Raw genomic sequence first — 10,200 nt, 5'->3', positions numbered from 1 at the left:
ACCACTGATTAATCCATTGCGGAGGCCTAGRCTAAAAACAATTTATGCTTGATCCGAAAATGTGTTCAGAGGCTCCATATGGAGGGTGTGATGCATTTGCGGAGCCTCCAGAGGCAGACATAGGCCAAATCGAGCTCCGTACCACATCGCCATGCGCCTTCTACATTTTGTAACAATGCGGAGGGCTCTGTATAGGGCGGTACATCCTTTAGAAAACAAACTCACTTCATTGACAACAGCTCGGCACTGCTCCGCAAAGCGCAAGAAGTATGATTGAATGCCCTGACTTCTGTTGAGGCGGTATCGCCCATCGTAAGTGCTGCATGGCCAATGCAGACCTCGATTGACCATGCCCAGATGCACAATGGACTTCTCTTTCCAGAATGCGCTTTCTCCCGCCAACTTAATTKTGTAAATTGTTTGCGTTTGATTGTAAGTGTATATCAATTCCTCATTACATATCACCAGTAGTACATTTACCTTTAATTCCTATAATTTCCTGGGAATTTGTTAATGTATTCAATATTATTATTCCAGTCTTCCCGTTTTCATAGTCGGAGTAAGGATGCACACAAATAGAAGTAGGCCTATAGGCTTCCTGGCCTGCGCGCAAATGTATGCATATGAAACCGWGGTAAAGACAGTTTCAAGTTGGATATTCGACGGATGTTCGCGCTTTCAAACCGCTTGAGCCACAGACTCCAAATAAGTGTCATGGTGCTGGAAAAATTGCCCACAACATTGCACATGTCTTATTTTCACGATTTGGACATTAATTCGCTTTCCAAAGCTAATAAACATGTGGAAATGTGAGCAGCATTTTGTATTCCTAGTTGAATTAGTTAGGGAGCGTAAACAAGTACAACCTTTTTTACATTCAAATGTCAATAGCTCCTCGGTCATGTGACCTACTGACTTCAAACAAGGTTCAGAATGTCCACTGACTACCCTTCTATATTGCACACCCTTTAGATTGTCAATTTTCATCTCACATGGTGTTACATGAATTTTCCAAAATGTAAAATTTCAATAGCTCCTTGGTCATGTGACCTACTGACCTCAAACAAGGTTCAGAATGTCCACTGGCTATACCTTCATATCGCACACTCTGATATTTGTCTACTTTCATCTCATGCTATTTGACTTAAATCTGTAAGCTTTGCAGGCCTTCATTTTACAGCATTTTTCTACGGCTGGCCTTGCTTTCCTCCTGGCTACCCCTACCCCGGTCAACAGCTCTGCACCCCCCACAGCAACTTGCCCAAGCCTCCCCCATTTCTCCTTCACCCAAATCCAGATAGCTGATGTTCTGAAAGAGCTGCAAAATCCGGACCCCTACAAATCACCTGGGCTAGACAATCTGGACTCTCTCTTTCTAAAATTATCCGCCGGAATTGTTGCAACCCCTATTACTAGCCTGTTCAACCTCTCTTTTGTATCGTCTGAGATCCCCAAAGATTGGAAAGCTGCCGCGGTCATCCTCCTCTTCAAAGGGGGAGACACTCTAGACCCAAACTGTTACAGACCTATATCTATCCTACCCTGCCTTTCTAAGGTCTTCGAAAGCCAAGTTAACAAACAGATCACCAACCATTTTGAATCCCACCGTACCTTCTCCGCTATGCAATCTGGTTTCCGAGCTKGTCATGGGTGCACCTCAGCCACGCTCAAGGTCCTAAACGATATCATAATCGCCATCGACAAAAGGCAATACTGTGCAGCCGTATCCATCGACCGGGCCAAGGCTTTCGACTCTGTCAATCACCGCATTCTTATCGGCAGACTCAACAGCCTTGGTTTCTCAAATGACTGCCTCGCCTGGTTCACCAACTACTTCTCAGATAGAGTTCAGTGTGTCAAATAGGAGGGCCTGTTGTCCGGACCTCTGCCAGTGTCTATGGGGGTGCCACAGGGTTCAATTCTCAGGCCGACTCTTTTCTCTGTATACATCAATGATGTCGCTCTTGCGGCTGGTGATTCTCTGATCCACCTCTACGCAGACGACACCATTCTGTATACTTCTGGCATTTCTTTGGACACTGTGTTAACTAACCTCCAGACGAGCTTCAACGCCATACAACTCTCCTTCCGTGGCCTCCAACTGCTCTTAAATGCAAGTAAAACTAAATGCATGCTCTTCAACCGATCGCTGCCCGCATCTGCCCACCCGCCTAGCATCACTACTCTGGACGGTTCTGACTTAGAATATGTGGACAACTACAAATACCTAGGTGTCTGGTTAGACTATAAACTCTCCTTCCAGACTCATATTAAGCATCTCCAATCCAAAATTAAATCTAGAATCGGTTTCCTATTTCGCAACAAAGCATCCTTCACTCATGCTGCCAAACATACCCTCGTAAAACTGACTATCCTACCGATCCTTGACTTCGGCGATGTCATTTACAAAATAGCCTCCAACATTCTACTCAGCAAATTGGATGCAGTCTATCACAGTGCCATCCGTTTCGTCACCAAAGCCCCATATACTACCCACCACTGCAACCTGTATGCTCTCGTTGGCTGGCCCTCGCTTCATATTCGTTGCCAAACCCTCTGGCTCCAGGTCATCTATAAGTCCTTGCTAGGTAAAGCCCCGCCTTATCTCAGCTCACTGGTCACCATAGCAGCACCTACCCGTAGCACGCGCTCCAGCAGATATATTTCACTGGTCACCCCCAAAGCCAATTCCTACTTTGGCCGCCTTTCCTTCCAGTTCTCTGCTGCCAGTGACTGGAACGAATTGCAAAAATCACTGAAGCTGGACACTCATATCTCCCTCACTATCTTTAAGCATCAGCTATCAGAGCAGAGCAGAGCACCTGTACGTAGCCCATCTGTAAATAGCCCATCCAACTACCTCATCCACATATTGTTATTTATTTATTTATTTTATATATATATATTTTGCTCCTTTGCACCACAGTATCTCTACTTGCACATTCATCTTCTGCACATCTATCACTCCAGTGTTTATTTGCGAAATTGTAATTATTTCGCCACTACGGCCTATTTATTGCCTTACCTCCTTAATCTTACTTCATTTGCACACACTGTATACAGACTTTTCTATTGTGTTATTGACTGTACGTTTGTTTATTCCATGTGTAACTCTGTGTTGTTGTTTGTGTCACACTGTTTGCTTTATCTTGACCAGGTCGCGGTTGTAAATGAGAACATGTTCTCAACTGGCTCAACTGGTTGAATAAAGGTGAAATAAATATTTTTTTAAATACTGTATATGGGAATGTCTTATGTCCGTCCTACATGTAGTGTTGGTACATGGAATATTCCTCAGCTGCATATATCATAAATTGCTATTGCAAATAGAAGTATTATGTTCAACAATTGACATTTTCAGATATTATTTTGACAAACGCACTTTGGTGCTTACAATTCATTCTCTATTGTCATAGATTTGGTGGGCGCTGTCATCTGTGATCTTTGTGATATGACTTTCTTTAAGCACGTACTGATGAAACTGTCACTTCATATTTTCTTCTTAAAGTCTACAACTCTACATTTATTCACTCTGTGATAGTGTTGGATCCTATATGCTACTTTTATTATTGTCCTGTAAATGGTTCAGTGCCTATAATTTAGGCTGTGTGTGGAATGGGGTATAAAGGACATTACCTCTACTAATAAATTACTACTAGATTATAGTGATAAGGAAAACAGCATACAAATTTGGCTTGTGTATTCATTCATAAAAAAGAGAATACTTCAAAATGAGAAGATCCTTCCATGGAAAAGACGACTGGGTGGACATAAAGTGGAAAGGAGGGGAAATAACTGACACCATGCAGCAGGACACCTTCAGCTGTGTGGTCTTTGTAATGCAGGTTTGATAGTTATATTTTCAATAATGAATGGTGTCATGACATTGGCCTGTTGGGGGAGGTTTATGACCCCCATAAATACCTTTCCCTTTTCTCTCTCTCTACTTTATAGAGTTGACTCTTGGAAAGCCTTTGTTAACATAGAGTCTGGTAACATCAAAAGGTGGGAAACGGAACCATATCTCGGTAGTCCAACCAGTTGAAAATATGTGTTGGTACTTAATGAATATGATGTCAGATCAGTTGTTGTCTGAGACATTACTACTAATGATAGTATGACATAAACTGTATCTTGGAAAGTCTACACATTCTAGTTATCAGATTCACATGGAATTGTTGTGCAATTTAAATGTTTAAATATGAAACTATTTGTGAAAAGATTAAATGTAATTTTAGCTTCTAAAATGAGAGAATTGGTTTGTCATAGAGTAAACTCTGCTCACTCAGAGGCCCCGCCCAAGTGAACAGACATTGGTTGTAAACTATGAAACACGCCCTTCTCTTCACCACTTTATAAACCCGTTGACGAGAATGAAATATTCTGTTCCAAGGACGTGAGGACTTGCGGTCCCTGCGTTAAAAGGACAAGATCACCTACAGAACTAAGCCAACCTCAGCATGAGCTCTGTTTGAACGACAAGAACCTAACGAAATTAGAATCTAATTTCAACGTGAAGATGACGATCAACACGCCGAAAGGATGAATTTTGACTATACCAGCCAGAATATAGCATGAGCTTAAAGTATGGCAACTTGGTATGAACTTTGAACTCTTATTCACGAAAGAAGTGATACCTCCTAGCCGATTGAGTTAGCCGCAGCAACTGTAAACGTGGGCTAGGAAAGGACGGACGACGTATCCAGTCTAACACACAACGACGATACTATAACGTATCCAGTTTACCACCAGAGACATTCTTCAGAGGACAAGGAAGATCTCTGTTGAGCAACACAGCCATCCATCTACGACCAACCTATTGAAGCACAGCTCAGAGTAAATGTTCCTTGCATTTCTTTTTCTCCAAATAGGCAGTTATTTAGAATGCATAAGATTCTGTATTTACGATAGCATAGCTTCTCCCTTTGTTACTCAGTCTTCCCGCTCTTTCATTCAAAACCCAACCCCCTTTCTTTGTGTAACCAGCAATCATATCTGTTCCGTCCGCTAGGGACGTTATCCTTTATGACATAATTTGTAATCAATGTATGATACATTCTCTGTATATGTAATTCTGTGTGATTTATTTAGGTATTTAGTAAATAAATAATGAAACCAAATTTTGGATTGCTGATTCAACAGGTTAGCCAGGGTTTGTGAAGATAACCAATAATTTACAACTTTCAGATGAGACTGAATAAGGTGACGATTAATAATTGACTGCTACTGATGTAAAAGACTACCAGGTCTTTAAGAGTTTATTCGGAAGATAACAGCTCTATACATTTACATTTACATTTAAGTCATTTAGCAGACGCTCTTATCCAGAGCGACTTACAAATTGGAAAGTTCATACATATTCAGCCTGGTCCCCCCGTGGGGAATGAACCCACAACCCTGGCGTTGCAAGCGCCATGCTCTACCAACTGAGCCACACGGGACCTATAAACATTCTTTCGTGGTGCCCCGACTTTCTAGTTATTTACATTTACATGATTAGTTTAACCAGGTAATATTAATTACAGAGAAATTATTTTTTATTTTTTTTATTTTAAATTTTATCCCCTTTTCTCCCCAATTTTCGTGGTATCCAATCGCTAGTAATTACTATCTTGTCTCATCGCTACAACTCCCGTACGGGCTCGGGAGAGACGAAGGTCGAAAGTCATGCGTCCCCTCCGAAGCACAACCCAACCAAGCCGCACTGCTTCTTAACACCCGCGCCTCCAACCCGGAAGCCAGCCGCACCAATGTGTCGGAGGAAACACCGTGCACCCGCCCCCCTCGGTTAGCGCGCACTGGCCCGGCCCGCCACAGGAGTCGCTGGAGCGCGATGAGCAAGGATATCCCTACCGGCCAAACCCTCCCTAACCCGGACGACGCTAAGCCAATTGTGCGTCGCCCCACGGACCTCCCGGTCGCGGCCGGCTGCGACAGAGCCTGGGCGCGAACCCAGACTCTGGTGGCGCAGCATAGCACTGCGATGCAGTGCTCTAGACCACTGCGCCACCCGGGAGGCCCCCTCAGAGAAATTATTTTATAGAATAGCATGTCATATCACCTAATCCGGCATAGCCAAAGATACGACAATGGTTAGCTATTATGTGACAATTAGGTCAAAACTCTATTTTATTTTTTGGTGTAGATACATCCCCTCCCAAAGTATTGTGGAACATTCAAAAACACATAGAGAAACTGCGAAAAGAAATGGCTGAGGATATACTTAAAATGTCTGGTATGTTAATGACATTTAATTCAAAGTAAATGTAAATTCTTTATTTTTATGTAGTAGTGTGGGACAGCCTATGTTCAGTTCATGCCTATGATTTCAGAGTTCAACAAAGCCAACAACTGCTTCATGTGTGCCACTGATAAAGAACCTGGATGTGGCCCAAAGACTGACTGGGTTAGTAACTTTATTTAACATGTTTATAATCTTTAACAGTGACGGTATGTAAGACAATTTATGATATAACACAATGGATGGCTAATTCGTCATTCTTCATACTGCATTGATATTTGATATTATTTATAACGTGTTACGCTTTGGTTTGTTTTAGATTGAATGTTTTGCATGCCAACGGTGGTTCCATGTGCTGTGTCTAGGAATGAAGACAAAAGAGTACAACAGAGTAATGAACACAAACTGGAAGTGCTGTCTTTGTTTTTAAAATGGTATGCTATACCCCATCCACACTGAAGAGGCTCTGACATGTACATCAACCAGGGATAAAGAGAAAGTTAACACTGAAATGTTTCATACTTATTTGAAGTTCAGTGTCTGTTGACATGTTGAAAAAGATTAAAGGTCTACAATTTCTGTTTAATTTGTCAATATTACATTTATATTAATTGATTTACTGGCCACCATTACTGTGGTTACATGTTCAGTATATGTATTGACCAGCAAACCCACTGCAGCCTACCTCACTAGCTCACTCTCCATCCCTGCTTTGGACAATTAATAACATGACTCTCGTACTTTGCCCTTTTCCTTTATGGTTGATATTAACGACAAAAGGAGATATTATCTGTCTCTCTCCTATTGTGTACCACTGTTAAATACTATGGGGGGGAAAAAAACAGGGGAAATAAGTACTTAGAACTACCAATTATTATAGATAAATATTAAAGAAAAGGGTAAACACAACACTGGACTGAACCCCTTAATTGTCAAACTAATATTAATGTACAACAATATAGAAGACACATGACTAGAGATTATGCAATATGGGTGTATATCCACTGCATGCTTCTTAGGTGTGTAACTGACATGACCAAGGAGCTCCTGCAAATTTGAAACTATGAAAAATGTACGTTACACCGTGTAATTTTACAGTACACAAACAAGAGTATGCAATACAGAAGGGTAGTCAGCGAACATTAGGTCACATGACCAAGGAGCTTTTGAAATTTTACATTTTGAAAAATGTATGTAAAACCATGTGAGATGAAAATGGACAAACTAAAGTGTGTGTAATGTGTAGGCCCACTGAGTGGACATTCTGAACCTTGTTTGAAGTCATTAGGTGACATGACCAAGGAGCTATTGAAATGTTACATTTTGAAAAATGTATGTAAAACCATTTCAGATGAAAATGGACAGACTAAAGCGTGTGCAATGTGTAGGCCCACTGAGTGGACATTCGGAAACTTGTTTGAAGTCACTAGGTCACATGACCAAGGAGCTATTGAAATTCTAAATTTAGAAAAATTCCTGTAAAACCATGTGAGATGAAAATGGACAAACTAAAGGGTGTGTAATGTGTGTCTATGCCATCGGGTTAGCTACAACCTGTTTTGAAAGTGTCAGGAGTAATGGTTAAAGAGCTATTGAAATTAGAAAAATAGGATTTGTGTCACGTTCCTGACCTGTTTTCTGTTGTTTTTGTATGTGTTTAGTTGGTCAGGGCGTGAGTTGGGGTGGGCATTCTATGTTTTGTGTTTCTATGTTGGGTTTAAGGTGTTGCCTGATATGGTTCTCAATTAGAGGCAGGTGTTTGACGTTTCCTCTGATTGAGAACCATATTAAGGTAGGCTGTTCTCACTGTTTGTTTGTGGGTGATTGTTCCTGTGTCAGTGTTGGTGCTACACGGGACTGTGACGGTTAGTTTGTTTTGTCATTTTGTATAGTGTTTTGTTTGATTAAATTCATTATATCTAATTACCACGCTGCACATTGGTCCCCTGATCCTTCTCGCCTCTCCTCGTCTGAGGAGGAGGACGACGTAGACTGCCGTTACAATTTGTCACTATGTTGACGGTCCCTAACTGCTGTTGGTGGACGTAAGGAAAACTACAGGCGAATATCCAACCTGAAAAGGTGCATAAAAATGTGTCCATTTGGGGATCTGATTGTGTTTCTGATTGGCTTAATGACCCACCGCTAATGACCTGTGGAGCTTCTCAAAGTAATGTTTTCTTCAGCTCAGCAAACAAAGTCTATTTTTACATCCATTGAAAATTACAACAGTTCCTCAATGCATTAGAAAAACTTTCCAGCTATCTCCCTTTCCATAACAACTCAGCGTGAAAGGGAAAAATGTCATGATTTGATCCGGTGGAAACTTCATAAAATAGGCCTACCTGATTACTTCTTATCAGTGCTTGACTTGGACTGAAATAGGTTCCGGTTCTCATTTTGGGTGCTGGTACTGTTTATATGTAGGTGCAGGAGCTCTACAATAATTTTGAGCTAATAAGAGGAACAGGAGCTCAAGCAGTAGAACATTTGAGGTGAGAGTAYTCCGCTCTGGTGAGCTCCTGCCAAAGTCAAGCACTGCTTCTTATCCCTTGTGCAAATAGCAATATTTTTATTTCTTGGCTCTATGTAGGCTATTTTTACATATTTGGCAAAGTAACTTTTTAGGTTTATCATTTTAATTTAGATTTGGATAGAATTTTGATTAAACACATTGCAATGATTTTGAGATATGAAGACTGTTTAATGAGAATGTGCATATAAAAACCATAACTGGCACACAGATTGGTAGAAATGGTCAAATAAATTGTCATTCCACATGAGAAAGGTTGCCGACTCCACGTGTAGCCTACCACCGGCAACTTCAGGAGAGTAACATCAGAATCTGTGAAAGCCAGCATGAGAACAGTTAAGGTTTTTTCTTCTTTATATCTATATCTCGTGGCACACTCTCGATGCATTTGTCTTATTTCATCAAACTGTAAGCTTTAAGCATCAGACAAGCTCAATGAATAAAGTTGTTTTTATTCAAACATATGTCTATATACGGAAAAATACAAGTTTAAAAATGTTCAATAAATTGATCGAAAGAACAGACGACTTTCGGTTCAACAAGATTTTTTTTAGTCAGGGACAGCCCTAGACTCATGTATATGTCCTTTAGCTTATCTTTATCCAACCATTTATTGACAGTTTATAGTGGTGATGGTCATGGTGCATACCAAGGTCACATTACATGTAGTTCTGTCCTTGAGCTGTCTCTCCAGAGATGTTTGATCGGGTTCAAGTCCGGGGCTCTGGCTGGATCTCAAGAACATTCAGGGACTTGTCCCGAAGCCACTCCTGTGTTGTCTTGGCTGTCTGCTTAGGGTCGTTGTCCTGTATTCAGACCCTTTGCTATGAGACATGAAATTGAGCTCAGCTGCATCCTGTTTCCATTGATCATCCTTGAGATGTTTTTACCACTTCATTGGAGTCCACTTGTGGTAAATTCAATTGATTGGACATGATTTGGAATGGCACACACCTGTCTATATAATGGTCCCCCGGTTGACAGAGCATGTCAGAGCAAAAACCAAGCCATGAAGTCCAAAGAATTGTCTGTAGAGCTCCGAGACAGCATTCTGTTGAGGCACAGATCTAGGGAAGGGTACCAAAACATTTCTGCAGCATTGAAGGTCCCCAAGAACACAGTTGCCTCCATGATTCTTAAATAGAAGAAGTTTGGAACCACCAAGACTCTTCCTAGAGCTAGCCGCCCGACCAAACTGAGCAATCTAGGGAGAATGGCCTTTGTCATGGAGGTGACCAAGAACCCGATGGTCACTCTGACAGAGCTCCAGAGTTCCTCTTTGGTGTCCTTCTGGAAGGTTATCACATATCCAATCAGGCCTTTATGGTAGAGTGGCCAGACGGAAGCCACTCCTCAGTAAAAGGCAACGGACAGCCCGCTTGGAGTTTGCCAAAAGGCACCTAAAGACTCAGACCATGAGAAACAA

This window comes from Salvelinus sp. IW2-2015, linkage group LG3, assembly GCF_002910315.2.
Source record: "Salvelinus sp. IW2-2015 linkage group LG3, ASM291031v2, whole genome shotgun sequence".
Taxonomy (NCBI): domain Eukaryota; kingdom Metazoa; phylum Chordata; class Actinopteri; order Salmoniformes; family Salmonidae; genus Salvelinus; species Salvelinus sp. IW2-2015.
This window is presented reverse-complemented; position numbering follows the sequence as displayed.